Source organism: Perognathus longimembris, chromosome 12 (assembly GCF_023159225.1).
Source record: "Perognathus longimembris pacificus isolate PPM17 chromosome 12, ASM2315922v1, whole genome shotgun sequence".
NCBI classification, from domain to species: domain Eukaryota; kingdom Metazoa; phylum Chordata; class Mammalia; order Rodentia; family Heteromyidae; genus Perognathus; species Perognathus longimembris.
This window is the reverse complement of record NC_063172.1, coordinates 28171450-28192100: the sequence shown is the minus strand read 5'-3', so window position 1 is coordinate 28192100 and position 20651 is coordinate 28171450. Positions and strand designations below refer to the sequence as shown.

Genomic DNA, 20651 nt, shown 5'->3' with positions numbered 1-20651 from the left:
TCACCTAAGGAAAAAGAAGCAGAGGTAGGAGGAGAAGCATCTTCCTCCTATTCCCCCATCCCAGTCTGATATATTTTCCTACACTTCAAGTAGCCAGGCCATCATGTGACTGCCTAGTTACCATGGCAACAAATCCTGTTTCATGAAGTGTGTGGTGAGAAATCCCACGAAAAGATCCCTGAGCAGAGCATGGTGCTTTGCCAAGGGCAGCTTGTGGCCACCTTGGTCTGTCCTCTGAGGGTGCAGTAGCAATGGGTGGTGGTGGTACTGGGGGTAGTGTTAGTGCTTTGCTGCTCTGCTAAGCTGGAGACATTGGCTATTTTTTGTTCTCCTCCTGATACTTGTCTCCCCTGTTTTGGAACACAGTCCCTGAAGATGAAAGACAAAAATAGCTCTCTCTGGAGGAGCTGATGCTAATGCACAGTCTGTGCCTTAGAGTTGGGCTTCTTACTGTAAAGCATCCACCTGGCAACACAGAGTTGGTGGCAAGGTTGCTCTCACCAACCAGGAGAAAGCTTCAGAGAAGGGGCTGTGTCCTGGAAGATTGACAGCAATGAACAGAGCATGGGCCACCAGCCGAATGGCTAGCATCACACATACCCTGCTCTCAGGCCACACCAAAGGAAGTGTCTCAGATATTCATTGCCGCTAACAAAAGACATAATCTTTTTTTTTTTTTTGCCAGTTCAGGGGCTTGAACTCAAGGCCTGAGCACTGTCCCTGGCTTCTTTTTGCTCAAGGCTAGCACTCTACCACCTGAGCCACAGCACAACTTCTGGCCATTTTCTGTATATACGGTGCTGGGGAATTGAACCCAAGGCTTCATAAATATGAGGCAAGCACTCTTGCCACTAGGCCATATTCCCAGCCCCAAAATACATAATCTTAATTTGGTGAAACACCTACTGAAAGGGATCCAGTGCTCAGCAGCCAAGTGACTGCCACAGAGTCATGTCTGAGCATATTGTCCCCTGAACCATAGGCAAGGCTTTTCTGGGGGGTGTTGGGTGGGGGTGGGGTAGAGTTGGGAAAAACTCAGAGAGCCTTCTCTGAAAAATATCTGGAAAAGGCAAAGAAAGGGTTGGGGGGCATGGCTCAAATGGCAGAGTGTCTGTCTAGTAAACACATATAAATCCCTGACTTTAGACCCTAGTATTATATTACAAGGGGAAGAAGAGGAAGAGGAAGAGGAAAAGACAAGGAGAAAGAAGAAGATGAGGAAGAGGGGGAGGAGGAAGTGGAGGAGGAAGAGAAAAGGAGAAGGAAGAGGAGGAAGAAGTGGGGAGGAGGAGGAAGAGGGAGAGGAGGAAAGAGGAGCAAGAATAAGAGGAAGAAGGAGGAGGGAGGAAGAGGGAGAAAAAGGAGGAGAGGGGAGAAGAAGGGGAGGGGGAAGAGGGGAGGAGGAAAAAGGAGAAAAAGGAGGAGGAGGAGGAGATAGGAAGAAGGAGGAATGAGGAAGAAGAGAGAAGGAGAGGGGAGAAGAGAGGAGGAAAAGGAAAAGGAGAAGGTAAAGGAAGGGGAAGTGGAAATGGAAGTGGTGGTGGTGGTGATGACATAGGGCCATGATTGAAGCTGGACATGTCAAATCCTCTCCTGAAAACTCAACTCTCTAGTGGACCTGTTCTTGCTACTGAGATATTAGCTTGTTCAGAGATCCCCTGCATTCTAGGAGGCTATTTCCAATCTTTAACCTCTCCCATGCATGAACAATGCAAGAAAAAGGCCCTAAATGGAGAGATGACAAATTCAGCTCTAGACCTGGTGTTTCAGATTCATGTGACACCCTTGTGATGACCAGCAGCTCCAGGAAATATGAATCAGAGGAGAAAGAAAAGTCTGGGCTTGAGTTATCAGCATGTGAATCTCAGATCAAACTAGGAAAAAAATCAGACAACTGAGAGAGTGGAAGGGGGTGGGGGTGGGGGAGAGAAGAACATGAAGCAGAAGAGGAATCCAGGAGAGCAAGGACCAGCTGAAGGAAGGACAAGCAGGAGAGGAAGGAATTTAAATGGCCAGACGTTGAAAAAAGGAAGTGCAGTTTCATAGAAGCTGAAGAATAAACCTAAAAAATGAATGGCCAGGCATCACAGTGCAGCCTGGTAATGCAAGAGACTCAGAAGGCAGACTCAGGAGGAATGTGAGTTGGAGGCCAACCTGGGAAAAGTTAGTGAGGCTCTGTCTCAAAATCAAACATTTTTAAGTGGGATGGAGACAATGACAAATGGTAGAGCACTTGCCTAGTATGTTTGAGGCCCTGAGTTCAACTCCCAGTACTGTAGAAAAGGAAAAGAGAAGATCTCACATACCACTGGGCTAGTAGTAGATGCTTGAAGACTGCCAAGGCAGAACCACCACTAGAATAAGACAGACAGGCTATGGGGCTGTAAAGCACATGGGAAATGGGGAATGATGCAGACAACTTTTACATGATATGTTGAAGAAACTAAACAGCAAAGGCATGAAGGGGTGTATGTGCTCTAGGGAGGGGTTATGTTAGTGATGCCAATCAGGACTGGCTCTGTTCCAAAGCCTTCCTTTCAGATCTGCTGTCCTGAGGTGTGAGAGCCAATCAGGATTCATGGTAAAGACAACCCCAGGAACAACTAAAAGAAGATATATAGTACATGCTAGCTACCCTTTGCCAATGGCTGCCACAAAGTATCTGTTTAAATCTCATTGGCACACATGGTTTATATAGCCACACCTAGCTGCAAGGGAAGCTGGAAAGTACAGTAGTCATTCTGTGTGGTCCTGTGTACAATCTATTAGTAAAGAAAAAGAAGACAAAGAAAGGCATGATGGTACACATCTGTAATTCCAATATGTTGAGAGGCTGAGGTAGGGGAACCATGAGCCAACCTAGGTTTGTTTTAAAAAAAAAAAAATGGGGGGTGGTATGGGAAGAGAAGAAGATAGTGTAATAGCCTCTGTTTCAGATATAATTAATCCTTAAGAAAATCCCAAGATATTATTATGCTCACGTTGCATATGGGAAACTGAGGCATGGAAAGGCTAATTAGGGTAAACAGGTTCCCTGGCTCCAGAACCTGCACTTGGGCATAGCATGACTGCTAAGTAGCAAGGCTTGCCCTCTGGAGGTCAGAAATTGCCTAGTTTGTTCCCTTAGCCACCTCTGTTCCTTCACAAACCCTACCCTGCCAAGACATCTATTTTATCCTCTCCTCTGTCTGCCATCAGACCTAGGTTCTTAACGTGTGCTCCTGGTTCTCACTGGTTCTCCTCAAACTCCTCCCCTGTGACATCCTCTCACAGCTTGCCAGGGCCCGAGGCACAGAGACAGGACTCTAGGCAACAGCAGATCATTTAAAGGTAGGATGAAGACATTAACAGCTCCAACTCTGGGGTCCAGCAGAGTGAGGCTCAAATCCTGGGCCACCTTTTGAGAGCCATTCAGCCTCGCTAAGCTCAATTCTCCCATCTAAAAAATAAGAGGAAAGAGGGAACTTGTCTCATAGAAGCATAAGAAAATGTGCATAAATCCTTACACGAGCCGGTACCAGGTACTTGATATGAAGTAACTATGATGTTGTTTCCCATGTCCTCAGAGGTATGGGGGCCTGGGGTCATCTTAGAGGTCCTTCCATTTACCCTCCCTGCAGGGGCCTGCTTGACAAGACCATCAGCTAAGGATCATTCTTTAAACAGCCCTGAGCAGCTGGTAGGAGTCGCAGGCTTTAGACTCTGGGTTTAGAATTAATTTGCTTATTGAGAAAAACAACAACAACAGCAAAAATCCACTTACTGTTGAACAGATTTGAAATAACGTTCTTGGATGGGACACAAAGCAACAAAGGGAGTGGTTTCTATTGTTACACAAAACATTTCCTATCAGAGTACACATAAATCTAGAGAACGTTGGATTTTAAGAACAAACAGATTAAATACCTTTGGTGTGATAGGTGGGGGAGATGAGCCACATAATTTTCAGATTTGAAATGCTTTTACTGAATCCCAACAGAAAGGAATATGGGGACTGAGTGAGGACACACACACACACACACACACACACACACACACACACACACACACACACACACAGTATGAACAAAACACCTTTTGCTGGGATTGCTGGTTGTTTTCCATGGAAAGATGCACACTCCTGACCTGGGCAAGGAAGGGCTTCCTAGAGCCTTTCTACCACCCCCTTTACCTTTCTCCTTCCTCCCTTTGAGTGCAAGTCTTCCGCCATCATTCCTCCTCACCTTCAGAAAACTATCCTTTCTTTCAGAGTTCTAATTCTGTTCTATCAGATCTTTGTCTCTGATACCATCCACTCCTCTGAGCTATAATCAATCACTTCCCTCTTCTGCAGTCTTGCGCTCCACATGGAATTCTCTCTCTCCTTTACTCTTTTTTTCTCTCTCTTTGTGACAGGCAGCTAGATATCTGCCCATCTTTTTTCCAATACAGGAGTTTTAACTGTGCATGGGCTACCCAGAGCCATAGTTTCCCAGACTCCCTTAATGCTGCCTGTGGCCATGTGACTAAGGCTAAGAGAAGACACAGAGACTTTGCCATAGAGACTTCTTGGTGATGTAGTTGGTGATCCATTTTGTTCTTTCTCTTCCTTCCCACTGGGAGATGGTGAGGATTGGAATGAGCACAGAACACACTGTGGAAGAGGGCAGAGAAACTGAACTTGGATCATCTATCTACCTACCCTGACTGAGGAGCCATTATCCAAAGCTCTGTAGCCTGATGTCAGGACTAGAGAACTCACTTATGGTTACTCTAGAGACTGATGCAGGCTGACCACATATTTGAGTCCAGCCTGGCTACCCAGAGACAAATCTGAACTCAAGGCTTATGCTTGTTAGGTCAGCATCCTTACTACCCCAACCATGCCCTCTTCCATCTAGCTTTTTGTTAATTATTTTGCAAAGGAGTCTGTCCCTTTCAGAATTTTTCTGTCGGGGCTGGCACAGAACCTCAATTCCCTGGATCTCTGTCTCCCTGAGTAGCTAAGGTTACAGGTGTGAGCACCTAGAGGACAAATACATTCTTAATATCAGTTCACAAGTAGGCAAAATAAAATAACGGATGAGAATATGGAACACAGCTTAGTACCACTATGTAACTTGAGGGTAAAGGAGAGAGGGAAAATGAAGGAGAATGAGTGACATTGCCAAGAAGCACTGTACTCATAACCTGACTTATGGAATTCTAACCCCTTTGTACAACCACTTAATAGTAATTAAAAATGCAACAAAATAGATAATTCCACAACATAGAAAGGCCCACAAAAAAACCACACCAAAAACAAACAATAATAGCAACACCAAAATCAACCATTTGGGCTGTCACCACAGGTTGGCTGGAACCCCATCTCCACTTCTGTAGAAATCGCTCATTCTTCAAGGACCTGCCTACCCAGAACTTTCCAAAACTCTTTCACCCACTCTTTGGGATTTGTGTCACATTGTCCAGAGCTACATTTCTCTGTATACCCATCTTGTTTGCTCTTTGTAGTTCAAAAAGGGACAGGGGCCAAATCTTAATTATTGTTTTGTATTATACAATGTCTGGCACACTGCCCTGTCCATGGTTGGTTCTCAATCAATGAGCTAAATTAGAGATAATTATTCATTGTCTGTATACATAATGAATGGGGCTTATTTAGAGGGCTAAATATCTATATCCAAAGATTGCTGAGATCTTTATCAAGCTTGAGAATGACTTGCCACGCTACCAGGCTACTGAGGGCTTCTTCTGTTGAACATCTGAATCAACATCAATGGAACCTCATCAATAGAAAACATCACACATGCAGAGAATACAATCAGAGACCAATAAGCTAGGTAAGAAACTGGAACAATATAGAGGAACGATCAATGAAAATGAAACTGTAACCAAAAAGTTCTGAGTATTGGTTTGAAATAAGGATGCTGGATCTAACTGGTGCCATCTTGGCCACATGGTAGATGATAGGAAATTGGGTTTAAGTGGTGCCATCTTTTCTTCATGGTAGGGGCAGGGGCTTGGATGGTAGGTTACTGGACCTGTCAGTCCTGTGCCTCCAACTTGAGAGGCTCTTGAGTTTCCTGTGCCCCTGGCCTCTGCCCCGGATGCTATTTAGTCCAGCTCAGGTGCCATTATGTGCTATGCCTCGTGTCTCCTGGCTTTCCTCCACTCACCATGGCATCCCACATCAGCTCTCCATTGGAGTTGATCTGGTTTATTGGCATTGTCTTTCTTTCTTTCTTTCCTCTCCTGCTCACATGGCTCAGTTTTCTGACAGTGTTAAGTGTATTTGAAGGGCTGAAGGTTTTTGAGACAGGAATCCACCTACTGACGCTGGTTCTCCAATAAAGACTCCCAATTCGACCTCTCAAAATGTGGCTTCTCTGCTTTCTCATGGCTGAATTCCTGTATAACAGGTTCACAAGTACGTAGAAGAAAAGGCTGGCTGAGAACTAACTTAGCTAAAGATTGCATTAAAAACAACAAGAACAACAACCCAACTTGACTGAAAGCCTACTATGAGTCAAAAGTAAGCTATGGTTACCAAAAAATTCTAGTCCAATTCTGAGATGGATTCATCTCTTCAAGAGCTATATACTGGTGACTACTAAGTGCTTGATATTATGTGGGAGACTTAGATGGAGGTGGCCCCTACTTTTAAGCAGCTTCCAAAGCCACAGCCTATGTCCTGTCTCTGCATAAGGCTAAAGGCACTGGGGCTGTTGGAGTGGAGAGATGGAACCACTGGCCATCTATCACAAGAAGGGAGTAGCTGAGTTTAGGGTGAGAGTGAGCTTCTTGGGCAGAGCAAAGCAGAAGCTAGAAAAAAATCACTCCCCTCAACATGCCAGCATGCCAATACAGATGAGTAGGGGTTAAGGGCAGAGAGACACAGTGCACCACGGAAAGATGCAAAGTAAGCACTTCAACCCATCTTCCAGTACAGACATGAACTTTGGGCTTCAGTAGAGGAAAACTGGGGCGGGGAGTGATAGGTATGCACAGTCATTAAACAGTCCAGGTCTCCGCTGTGGCCCCAAGGTAACTGGTGGTCAGAGGTGTGTTCTGGTTGCTCATTAACTCAGGATTGGTCAGATGGGGCCTTGTTGTAGGAAGAGAGTCACTGAAGCTTGGCAGGGGGTAGTTGCAGGATGTTTATCCATCAGTCCTGGATTCCATGGTGGCGACAGAGCACTCAGAGAACAGACAGATACAAAATGGAGGCAGGAATACCAAGTTTTTCTGCTGCTTTTACTTATCCTTAGGATATCTGCAGACCTCAGTCAAGATTCTGCTTTTCAGCAAAAGCACATCTCAACACAGATCTGTAGTGGGTCCTTAGAGCCGGCCAGGAGACTAGAATGTATGAGAGAAGGGACAATGCCCATGTTTTAGTTTGAAAATTATGTTAAATGCAAGGTCAGCTCTCAAAGACAAATGGTACATGTTTTCTCTCCTGTGTAGACCATACATATATACCCATAAACAAACTGACCAAATATGCAGGGAAGAATTCCAATACTGTAACTCTTATGAACAACTAAACTTACTACCAAATATATACTAGGAAGCTGAGACATCTGTTGGGTTGGGGTGGGGAAAAGTGCACGCATGAATCCCTGGGTTCAATTCCTCAGCCCCACATTCAGAGAAAAAGTCAGAAGTGGTGCTGTGGCTCACTGGTAGAGTGCTAGCCTTGAGCAAAAGCAGCTCAGGGACAGTGCCTAGGCTCTGGGTTCAAACTCCAGGACTAGCAAAAGAAATGTTAATAAATAAATAAAACTTTAAAAAGGGTGAGTACAGTCATAATATTCAATGTATGTATGTGAAAATGGAATCAGGTATCTTAAGGGTATGAGTGGGGCTGGGAGAGATGAGGAAGAGCAATGGAAGGGGTGGCATCCCTGAAGATGCACTCGACTCATAAGCAGATATGCTGAACCGAAAACCCTTTTGTACAAGTCCTTAAAGATTTTTTTTTTAAAGAAAAGTAATCCAGGTTTTCTTTGGAAGTGATCTGTTGGAAAGAGTGCAGTGAAGAGACACACAGAGTGCAGACACACAGAGGCTGAGAGAGGGAGATAGCTTTTTGGAGGGATGGTCTCCAGCTCTTCATGTTCTAATTGGAGAAACAGAAGCAGGGTTAACAGATATACCTCAAGTCACAGAGCGGATGGGGTACAGCAGAACCAGAATCTGGGGTGGAGCTTCTTGGTCTACAGCTAAGCCAACCATATTTAGACTTTCATAGCTATTGGATTTAGGAAAGCATCTCTGGGGAGTCTTGATCAAAGGGAGCCAGGTGAGACTCTTTTCCATCAGGTAAAGATGGCCAGCTTTGGAATACATGTGGGTTGGCTGTGAAGGCGAGGGCTGAGGGATGGGGTAGGAGAGTCAGGAGACAGGAGAGTGGTGAGGTTAATGCACAGGAGAAATCCAAGGTACAGAAGGCAGTGGGGAAGGACCATTTTGGGTGAGTTCCATTTTATATAAAGGTGGCAGTGGATATGAATATGTGTAGACAACAGGTGGAAAAGAAGGTAACACTTACTTTGAGTGCAAAAAGTGAAATGAGAAGACCTGGAAGAGATGGTAGCTGGCATCACCCCTATCAGGAGGGGTGATTTCTTCTATCAGGATGATTTCTTGTCCCAAGAAATCATCATCAAGAAGTCATCAGCTTTGTCATTAGCTTTAAGCCTGACACCAGGAGAAGTGCTGTGCTGAGAACGATGACGAGGTAGAGGTATGGAGAGGGCTAGGGACAAATGATTTGGGGGCAGATCTTCTCCTTCCTGGGAAGCAATGGAAAGAACACAGATGGAGCCGCACAATCCTGGGCTTTAGTCTCAGCCTGCCATTACCATCTGGGTGGTCTTGGATAAGTTACTGAGCCAGACTGTGCTTCAACTTCTAGATGCTCAAAATAAAGTGGCTAGATCAGAGGACTTCCAAGACCCCCTCTAGACAGGTTTCTTGGGTTCTAAAGGAGTGGCTGCCTTACATATGAAACTGTAACCCCTCTGTACTTCACTTTGACAATAAAGAAAAACAAAATAAAAATAAATAAAGGAGTGGCTGATGGCCTAAAAGGATGGAAAGTTTAGGATCTTAATAGGATTTTGCTCCTGTGCCGTGCTGGTGATGGAGGATGGAAAGCCAGCCCGCCCCTGTTGCACTCCATGGTGGCTTAGATGATGGAACAGAGCTGACATGTTCACAAAAGCACTTTTCTCCGTGGGTAGGAGTGGGAAATAGTCCCACTTAGCTGATATCACTAATTTTTTAAAGAAAGCCATCTGAGCTAAAGAGAACTGAAGAGCAATGTGGGAGCTATGAGTCAACCCCTGCATTTCAACCGCATTAATTTTACATTATAAATGACACCATTTGAAAGTTTCTTCGATTTTATAAAACTTGTACCCCTCTTTTTTTTTCTTCCAGAAAGATCATCGAGATACACATTGATACATGTCAAATAGACTCAACATTTACTCTTATTCCAAAGCCTCTGAAACAATGACGGACTCTTGGTTATTTTTAATAGAAAATAGGTTTTCTAGCAATAATGTATCAGCTGGTTATAGCTCTTTTTAGTGAAAACTGGCTACTTAAAAAAATGTTACTATTTTCTGGGCTTTCTTCCCTTCTCAAAAATGTTTTGTGGGTTGGGCTGGGAATATGGCCTAGTGGCAAGAGTGCTTGCCTCATATACATGAAGCCCTGGGTTCGATTCCCCAGCACCACATATATAGAAAACGGCCAGAAGTGGTGCTGTGGCTCAAAGGGCAGAGTGCTAGCCTTGAGCAAAAAGAAGCCAGGGACAGTGCTCAGGCCCTGAGTCCAAGCCCAGGACTGGCAAAAAAAAAAAATGTTTTGTGGCAGCTCATAATTGCTTTAGAACACTCGTCATTTCCATCAGAAATGAAGTACTCAGGGGCTGGGGATATAGCCTAGTGGCAAGAGTGCCTGCCTCGGATACACGAGGCCCTAGGTTCGATTCCCCAGCACCACATATACAGAAAACGGCCAGAAGCGGCGCTGTGGCTCAAGTGGCAGAGTGCTAGCCTTGAGCGGGAAGAAGCCAGGGACAGTGCTCAGGCCCTGAGTCCAAGGCCCAGGACTGGCCAAAAAAAAAAAGAAATGAAGTACTCAGAAGGCTTCAGGACAGGCAATATTTATATATAGCTCCTTTTGTCTTAAGCATCTGATTCTTAAGTAGCACTTATGAGAACCCATTTCCTTACAGAAAAGGAGTCAACCTGGCATTAGAAATCTTCAGGTAGAGAATAAACCACAGGCCAGGAAATTGCAAAGGAAACATCTGTGCCCGCTGGGCTCATCTCAAAGTGAAGCAAGACCCAGAAACAGAACAGAATGTCAGAGCTTATCTTGGTGGACTGTGGAAATAATTCCATCAAATCAAAGTTTAGGACAAATCTTGGGCTACGGAGAGAAGAAAAGGACATGTAGCACATTGTTAAAAATAGACACTCATTCTCTTTTAACTACAGACAGCTCTTGGACATCTTACCCCGGCCACAAGAGACAGATTGGACCCAGTTTTCAGTTCATTCTCTGACACTTAACCATTCCAAACCTAAGGTTTTCCCCACCCAAATGGGATGGCATTATTTATCTGATGGCAGGGGGAGTGTGCGTTCCACAGGGGATGGTGAATGCTGTCAGTCCTGCAGCACTGAAAGCAGCGGTTTCACTGCTTTGAGTAAAAAGCTGGATGCCAATGCTTGCAGCCTGTTAAGGTGGTTGTTGGTGTATCACACACACACACACACACACACGTTTGTGATCAAAGCTGCCACCCTGATTAGATGTGAAACAATGATGAGGTTCAAAGAAATCTGCCCTGTAGATCCTGACTCCAATATAGCACAGAATGCCAGCCCTCCTACACACACACACACACACACACACACACACACACACACACACACACGAATTACAGTTCCACACAGGTGGAACCAGACTGCCAACTGGAGACTCACCATGTGGACCTGGAAATGAGATTGTCTGGTGTGTGTTTTTTGAAACAGAAAGCAACATTCTTTGTTTTAAAAGGACACGTGAGGGAATCGGGGATGTTATGTGGGATTGTTCAAATGCTCCGGAGAATCGTTTTAAGCAGCTGGAAGAATAACAGGGAGGAGCACTAAGGAAAGAATAGCCTAAACCTAAAGGTAGAAGAAAAACACCCAGGATTAGATTGAAACTGCTTTGGTGACAAGTGAGGCATGTAATGACAAAAAAAAAAAAAAGCAGAATGTGTGCATATTGAGAAGGCTCCTGTGGAAAACAGGTTTCTCCTTTTAATTAGCTTTGCTGTGGGCTGGGCTCCCTCCCTCCCTCCCTGGGCTTCCTGGCCAGCTCCTCACCCATAATCCCCATTGGGGTCTGTGATGTGCTGAGGAGGAAGAGGCTGCTCCTAGGAACTCTGAGCTCAAGGCTGCCTCAATTCCCCTCCTGCTTGACCACTGCCCTCTGAAGGAAAAAGTCAGAGCACAAGCTTTGCTGATGATGGCTCAGCTTTCTGAAGCCCAGTGTCATGCTTAGGATGACAGATGACGATTCTTCCCTTTGTGGACCACCCACTGTCTCTTCTGAAACTGCGGTTTCCTGGAATAGGCTGACAAGACTGTTCATTATTTCCCATTGTCTATGCTGTGTGTGTGTGTCCATGGAATCTTGGTTTTTTACTAGATGCCCCAAATAAAGGTATTTCCCATTTCTCTGCAGCTGTGTGTGTGTGTGTGTTAGTACTGGCACTGACATCCTCTTCCTCCTCTCTGCCCAAATGAAGGGTGTAGGTGCTATAGACCATGTGGATGCTGCAGATGGGGCCATCCCCCAGAGATGACGAGTCTGGGTTCCTAACACACAGCAGCCACCAACCAGAGCTGGGCTGCAGCCCTCAGAGAGGGGACTGAGGAGTAAGCTGTTATCACCAAGCCTTCCATACTTCATGCAGCCGAACCCACTATGAAATAAATGCACCTTCTTGACTCAATTTCATCTTCTTGCCTTGGTGATTTTTAGTCAGGGAATATGTTTAACCCTGGCTTCATCTGTGATTAAGATAGAATAAAGAAATCAGCAGCTCTTCAATAAATCTGGTTCTCTCCAGAAACAGTTCCCAAAATGGGACTGGAAAACTGGGCTAGTTGGTTGAGATAAAAATGTTTCACAGAGAGACACACACACACAGACACTCAGAATTCTTTCAGAAAGACATCTCTCAAATGTGGTCTCAGCTTCATTTGCAGCATGCACTTCATGCCCATCTGGTCCGTGCAAAGGTGGTGAAGTTGGCCTGCAAAGCCGGCAGAGGCAGAGGAGGTGCCTGCACAATGCATGATGGAGGGGGGGGCATCTATGGGGTGATAAAACACTTCAGCTCTGGCTAAAATGGGTTTCTATTGTCTGGATCAGAACTGAGCACCAGTAAGTCACCAAAGTTAAAACTGGAAAGCAACAGCTGGCTGGGCTGGGAGCCCAATAAGCCAAAGTCCAGTCTGTTGTATATTGTTCCATGTATTGTGTGGAGGGGTGGGGGCTGGGGTGGGAAAGAAATAATGCAGAATGACAGGGCTGACTCCTTGCATGCATCCATTCCTAGCTAGAGCATAGCATCACTTCAGGCAAGGTTCTTTGTGTTAAAATTAATTTCTATAAAGAGGTTCACAATTACAGCTTCAAAGAAATCTCAGATGCAGATAGCTGTTCAAACACACCTAAACTGAGGAATGATTTAGTCAACATTTCTCCTTCAGATGAAGTTATTTTGAATAATTTTGTGAAGAGGTAAGGATAGCCTCCATTGCCAGCTGATGAACCCAAACAAGAATCATCTACTCTTCCCTAATGAGTCTCAGATTGCAGTTTCTTTCTTTTTGTTGTTTGAGTTTTTTCTTTTTTTATGGTACTGTGATTTGAATGCAGGGCCTAGAGCTTGCTAGGCAGGTATTCTACCACTTCAGCCACATACCCAGACCTTTCTTGTGTAGGGCCTACCATTTTTTTGCCCAAGGCTGACCTCAAACCATCCTTCTACCTATGCCTCTCCAGTAGCTGCATGAGAGGCCCATATCCAGCTTATTGAGATGGGGGAGGGGGGACCCAGTAACTTTTACCCAGCCTGGCCTCAAACCAAGATCCTCTGATGTCTGCCTATTGAGTAGCATGTAGGACTACCATACCCAACTACAAATTGTATTTAGTTTTTTATTTCCTTTTATTTTACTTTTTATTTATTTATTTATTTTTGCCGGTTTGGGGGCTTGAACTCGGCCCGGGCAATGTCCCTGAGCCTCTCAGGGTGCAAAGCTAGTGCTCTACCACAGCATTTAGTTTTATTATTGTCTGTACTGGGTTTGAACCCAGGGCCTTGGGCTTGCTCATCTGCCCCCCACCACTTGAGCCACATCTCTAGCCCAAACTGCAATTTTATTTTAGGATTTTGTCGTGTTTTTTTCTAGGAAACGAATTCAAACCCATTGGCTGGTATTATCCAGTTGTCTTTTTGACAGTTTCTTGATGTGTCTTTTAGCTACTGTCATTTGTCATAAGCTTTGAGAACCCACAGAGGTATTCACTTAGATCTGAGTATCTTTTCAGAGTCCTGAAAATAAGATTTTAGGGCCAAGAGACATAAATATATTTTGTACAGCCACTATAAAAAGTGTTCTCTTTTAACCATGTTTGTTTTATCCTTTGTAATTTTGAGTTCACAGAGAAGAGAGTTACTTGTTCGTGTGAGAAGAAAATGGGTATCATATAGACTTTACAAAGTGGTATGCTTTTCTAAATTAAAAACACACACACACACACACACAGACACTTTTTTTTTTTTACTTTGGCTACCTATCAGAACCACCTGGAAAGCTAAAAACAAAAACAACCTGCACACCCACCCATTTTAATGGGGCAAGGCCATAACCTTAGTCAAGGGCATATTTCTGCCTTGTAAGAAGACCGAACTCCACTAAGAGCAAGGCTTAGTATATTCAAAGTAGAGCTTTTCCTTGTTAAGTGTGAATGGACAAGATCTTCAAGGACCAGGGCTGGCTAAGAGCTCAGGGCTATCCTTGCTAGCAAATCTCAACTACCAAAGAAACAGACGCTACATTTTCTGCAAAGTTCCCACCATCTCCAGGATTTTCCAACCCAGCCGAGTCCTGTTCATTTGTCAGCTGTTGTCTGTGTAATTCTACTCCGTCTTTTAACTTTTTTTTCTTCTTTATTGTCAAAGTGAAGTACAGAGGGGCTACAGTTTCATATGTAAGGCAGTGAGTACATCATTTCTTATCTAACTTGTTACCTCCTCCCTCATTTCCCCCCTTACCCCTCCCCGTTCCGTCTCCCCCCATGAGTTGTACAGTTGGTTTACACCAAATGGTTTTGTAAGTATTGCTTTTGGAATGATTTGTCTTTTTATCCTTTGTCTCTCAATTTTGGTATTCCCTTTCCCTTCCCTAGTTCAAATACACACATATACAGTATCCAGGGTACTAAGATCTGATGCAGTGATAGCAGGGGTAAAACCACGGGAAGGGAATACGAGAGAGAAAAAAGGGGAAAAAAAGGGTATGGTTTCACATGGCATGTTGAAAATAATTACAATAATGATATAACACTTGTTTTCACTTGTTTCAACAAATGGTGCTGGCAAAAGTGGTTCAACACCTGTAACAAACTAAAACTAGAACCTTATATATCACCCTGCACCAAAATAATTTCCAAATGGATCAAAGACCTCGAAGTAAAATTAGATATCCTGAAAACACTACAAGAAGGAATAGGAGAAACACTTGGACTCCTTGGCACAGGATGAAATTTCCTTAATAAAGGCCCAGAAACGCAACAAATCAAAGAAACTTCTTTAACTTTTGATCTCCAAACATAATCCCTTTTTAGTGACTGGCCGGCATTTGGAAGCCTTTCAGCTCTGAAGGCATTGATGGCTTTCCTGCCAGCTCCTACTGATTTGTGCTGTCTGCTGTCTTGCTAGCAGCTCCTATTCATTTAAGAGCTGGGCGCACTGGCCCAGGGCTGTTCCTTCTCTGGCTAGTCTGGTTTGATCACGTGACAGCCTTTTCAGAGCTCCATTCCTCTAGTACTGTACTTTCCTTTTACTGTCAACCATGGGACCACACAATTGTGGGGCAAGCTTTTCAGAATATAAAGTTCCTTAAAGTTCTCCTAGACTCTGTGGAGTCCCCTTCCCACCTCAGAGGGAGCTTCTTGGAGAATTGGGAGTCTTCCTACTAGAATCTGGGCCCAGAGTTTTTTTTTTCTTTCCACACACTTTCCAACAGGTAATCTTCCTATCATTTCTACCTATAATGGAGAACTCCACAATGAGACAAAGTTTCTTCTTTGCAAGAAATTAGATCCTTGTATATCTACTCATCTTCTCAGATATTCTCTGGAAAAAAATTCACCTCTCTACAATATGAGCAGACTGAATATTCTAGTAAAGAAACAGAGTGGGGGGTATCTACTAGCACAAGTAGATACCCCCCACTCTGTTTCTTGCCGCTGCTGGCATGGTCCCTCCATTTTAAACTGTCCCCCTGATTCCATTGCCTTTCATCTCTGCCCAAATCTCCATAGTGTTTCTTACAGGTTTCTGGCTTTCCATGTACTTTGATACCTTACAGAACACAGTACTCTGCTGCTTGGAGTTTTTCAGGGGTACACAGGAAGCATGGTTTCTGCTAGCTGCCGACACTTCACTTTCCTTTGTTCCTTATTCTAACCTGAAATCTTGTTATCTCACACCTCCCTCACCTCTTGCTCCAGCCACACTAACACGCAAATGGGCAAATGAAGGGATGCTCTGCAGAGGCTGGCCTGTTTTGTGGCTGCTGCCTTCCTCAGCCATTGGGGAGAAGCCTCTTCTTCCTACTTTGAGGGCCCTGTCATTGAGCTTAAAGGGCAATGTGGTTTTGGATACCATTCAACCTTCCTACAGGAGCCCAGGCTTCATTCCATCAGAGTTAGCTCAACGCATCCGGACTACCTGTCCAAAGACTCCCTATCCGCAGAAGCAAGTCACCTGGGAGCGTTCAGGGCTTTTGTACTACTTCCTTTCAGTTCTCCAAGACAAGAGCAATGAATACTTAGTTCTCATGCTCTTTTACAACCTCTATCTTTCCCTTAGGTTTTTTTTTTTTGGAGGGGGGCAGTCCTTGAACTCAGGGCCTGGGCATTGTCCCAGGCTTTTTTTTTTTCTCAAGGCTAGCACTCTGCCACTTGAGCCACAGCGCCACTTCTGGCCATTTTCTACATATGTGGTGCTGAGGAATAGAACCCAGGGCTTCCTGTATAAGAGGCAAGCACTCTTGCCACTAGGCCATACTCCCAGCCCCACAACCTCTATCCTAAATGAATAAAAATCAGATTCCTTCAATTCCACATCCTCCCCTGATAAGGAGCCCATTTCCCAGTTTCTGGCACAATACAGCTCTTGGAGAAGCTCCAGCACACTGGTTCTGCCTTCCCATGTCTCATTTCCTCTGTAACTGACAACTTCTATCCCTATCCATCATACTCTCCCTCATCTTGCTTGCACTCCTCTGACGTGAAAGCTCCCTGCTTAAGGCCCTCTTCTCTGAGCATGCAGACTCCATCCTTCCCTGTTCTCTCCTTCTCTGCCTCCTATTCCTCTGTATCACCCCAGAATGTGGGGGCTTCCTCAAGGATCAAGGGTCCTTTTTTCTTTAATCTACAATCTTTTCCTAAGTGACCTCAGCCTATTCTGGAAAGTAAATACATTCTCTATGCTGACAACTCTGGAATTCCATCTCCAGCCCATCCTATCACAGAATCATACATGCCTCTGGACGTGTGCTTCAAGTACAACATATCTGGCAATGGGCATCACAACTCGTGTCCCAAACTGAATCTTTAATATCCTCTCATACTCCATCTCACCAGAAACTTGAGTGGTATCTCTGATTCCTTCTTTTCTCTCACTGCACTAAGAAGCCATCGGCAGGTCCAAATGATTCTATCCCAAAGTATCTCCAGTCAGGTCCAAGTCCTTACTCACCTCCCAGCACATCTGCAGACCCCTCCCCCCCAAAATGACCCTAAACTTAGAAAGGAGAGCCCCCTCTACCAGAAGTAGTTACCACCTCATTCCCCTGACTTGGCTGTTTTTCTCATTGCACTTAAATGAAAACCAGAAGTCTGTTCATGGCTAATCATGTTTTGGCTCACCCAGTTTTGCTCATTTCAACTTCATCTCACTTACTCCCATTCCCAGACTGCTCCCTTTACTCTTACACTGAAAGCTCAGGGACTTTCTACTTAGCTGTCCCTGCAGCCTGCAAGGCCCAGGTTACCAGGGCTAAGTGAGAATTTGATGAGCACCCTACACCCTACCTACAGTGGGACAGGCCTGCTGTGCATTTACAGCACCCTCTAGTGTGCCTAACAGACTAGGAATTGCTTACAGGGAGAAGGCCTTCTATTCGGCTCAGGGTTGTGCCTCCAATACCTGACACTTTGGTGATCAATATTCCATGGTAAACTAGAAGGGATGCTAGTCTAGGGATTCAAATGAGGTTTTTGGCTGCTCCCAGCCAGTGACCTGGTGTATTAGAATAGCAGGTACAGTGCTGGCCTATCTCTGTTTTACACAAAACTGTCTCCTGAGCAACAAGACCACATGCCTCTCTAAAAACTGTGCTGCCATCCAAGACTCTGCCTTTCTTTTTCGAGACAAAGTTTTAACTAATGATCTTCCTGAATCAGCTTCCTGAGTGCTAGATCACAGGTGTACACCATGACATCCAGCTCAGTCTAGACCAGAAAGCCTCATTATAATCTTGTGGAGAATAAAACCAGTTCTCTTCAGAGGCAGAATGACACTCTAATTTGGTGGTTTGTATAGTGCACTTCTCTCCCTTTTCTAATTGAAATCAGTACGGATTTATTCCTACCCTACATTATGTGTTAAGAATACTGGAACTGTTGTCCACTGCTCTACCCCACATATAGCACTGGGAAATAATTTGGTCAGTTGTCTTATACACGTGCCTTCACATGATCCCATTTAAGTTTAGGTACTGCATTCATTATACTGTAACTCAGAGAGATCAAGGGACTTTTCAAAGGTCAAATATTCAGATAACAAATATTCCACAAGTCTCAGAAAATTAGGTTGCTTGATTCCAATGAAAAGAAGAAACTATCCCCCTAAAGACCAGAACGTAAAACAACAGTTGTTTTGGTCTTTGAGAATTTAGTAAAAGCTCACAAAAATAAATCTGGTAGCATAACTATATCAATTTCCCATTCTGTCTTTCCTTAAAGAACAAAAACAAGCAAACAAACAAAAAGCACTTTGATGGTGTAGAGCTACGAAGACAAAGAATATACTCCATTAGATAAGAGGACAAAACAAGATGGGACAGGCTGCAAGACCTGTGTGGATGAAGAGATGAGGCTATAGAATTAGGAGTTAAACCAGGGGATGCTTTTCTCCAGCTTTGTGTCCTGGCTGGTTTACTTTTGGTCATTTAAACCATACAGCACACTCCTGCACTATTAATCAAATAAATCGGCTGTGGACTTTAGATATCCACTGTTGTTCCTCTTGATTACTGTTGCTGCAGCTGAGGATGAACACTGAGAATACAGTAGGTAGTTATCAGCAGGGCTGGACTAACCTGACCAAACCTAAGGCCACAGTTCTAGTGGAGGTCTAGCAAACCTCTGCTCTGCTGGATGTGGCCTGTTCTGTGGCTGGACCAGGAAGAGACAGGGTGGACAAGGCAGTAGGCAGCTCTCAGGATGGGTCAGGTTAGAAGCATTTTCACATGGACATTGGCAGAACTATGCAGGTAGCAAGAGCTGAAGACCCTGGTTACAGCTTATAGCTCTGGGCACTAATTTCAACCCTTTAAGTGAAAAAAACTTTGATACTGAGCTTGTTCTGTATTTTTTTTTAATCATTTCAATAAAGAGCCAACTTAGGCTATAAAGACAAACATCTATCTTTTCACGTAAAGATCATTACTTCATTGTTTTGGTACACTAAAGAATTGTACTCATCGCTGAATCATGTAACTGTAACCTCTCTGTACATCACCTCTACAATAACAATAAAATGTGAGACAAAAACAGTTTAAACAATCTCGTAGATTCATTCTCTTAGGCCTACAGACTTTTCAGATTTCAAGAGGCTGAGATCTGAGGATTGTGGTTTACAGCCATTCCAGGCAAGAAAAGTCAGACTCTTATCTCCAATTAACTACCAACAAGCCAGAAGTGGAGCTGTGGCTCAAGTGGTAAAATGCTAACCTTGAGCTAAAAAGGTTAGGGATGGCATCTGGGCCACAAGTTCAAGCCTCGGTAGCGGCACACACACACATAAAAAAGAACAAGAAGCTGGGTGCCAGTGGTCATGCCTGTAATCCTAGCTGCTCAGGAGGTTGAGATCTGAGGATAGCAGTTCAAAGCCAGCCCAAGCAAGAAAAGTCTATGAGATTCTTATCTCCAATTAACCACTCAAAAACTGGAAGTGGTGCTGTGGCTCAAGCCTTGAGCTGAAGAGCTCAGGCACAGCGCCCACACCCAGAGTTCAAGCCCCCGACGACCAACCAAAAAAAAAAAGAAGAAAATATTAACAAACCCACCCTTATGTAATCATGAGATCAAATACTCCTACGCAAATGAAGCTGGAGAATTGCGTGTGACATGAAGCTGCAGGGCCTCCCTCACACGGGAGCTTCTCCAGTACCAGTGGGCTGTGGCATTTCCTTTCAGTGGCAGGCTCTATTATTAGAGCCTTTCATAACAGAGCTCAATTAGACTCTAGTTTTGTATTGAGCTGGTGAGTCTTGAAGCTGGAGCATTTAAGGTGTTTTAAATCGCAAAAGCCCAGTTTAGATGGACAGAAATCTTTGGCCCTAGAATGGCCATTGATCAAAAGAATTTTCCCTTCAAAGACAATGTAAACATAAAGGGAGGGGGTCATTTTGAATTTGGAAACCCAAACTCAAACTAATCAACCCACCCTTGTCAGAAGAGGTAGGACCCCCCAACCTGTGATACCAGCACTCCCAAGGCTGAGTCAGCAAGAGTTCCAGGCAACATAGACCCTGTCTCAAAATACAACACCAAAACAAAGGGCACTACCGTCATGTCATGAAAGGAAAAAGAGACCTTTCACTAAAAAATTTGAAATTGGTCTATATTGTCTGGAATATTTACCCTGAATTGTTTATTAAAACCACCCCCAACGGGCTGGGAATATGGCCTAGTGGCAAGAGTGCTTGCCTTGTATACATGAAGCCCAGGGTTCAATTCCCTAGCACCACATATATAGAAAACGGCCAGAAGTGGCGCTGTGGCTCAAGTGGCAGAGTGCTAGCCTTGAGCAAAAAGAAGCCAGGGACAGTGCTCAGGTCTTGAGTCCAAGGCCCAGGACTGGCAAAAAAAAAAAAAAAGAGAAAAACCCACCCCCAACAAGGCCAGTACATTATTAGACACCTAGATCATTTAAGATACAAGGCAGGCATTTCTCACTGTTGTTTTAGATAAAATGGCAAGACCCCCCCCCCCTTTAAAAAAATTCTAAGTCAGGCATTGGTGGTTCACAGCTATAATCCTAGTTATTCGGGAGGCTGAGATCTGAGAAT

At 44.3% G+C, this 20651-nt stretch overlaps 1 long non-coding RNA gene across 1 annotated transcript; it reads left to right on the top strand.

The window, feature by feature from the left end:
• The first annotated feature begins 252 nt into the window (after nucleotides 1–252).
• LOC125360460 lies at nucleotides 253–19271 on the top strand. Its single transcript, XR_007212752.1, has 3 exons — nucleotides 253–264; nucleotides 3700–3706; nucleotides 17818–19271. It is a non-coding gene; the product is annotated as an uncharacterized LOC125360460 (long non-coding RNA).
• The last annotated feature ends 1380 nt before the right edge of the window (nucleotides 19272–20651 follow it).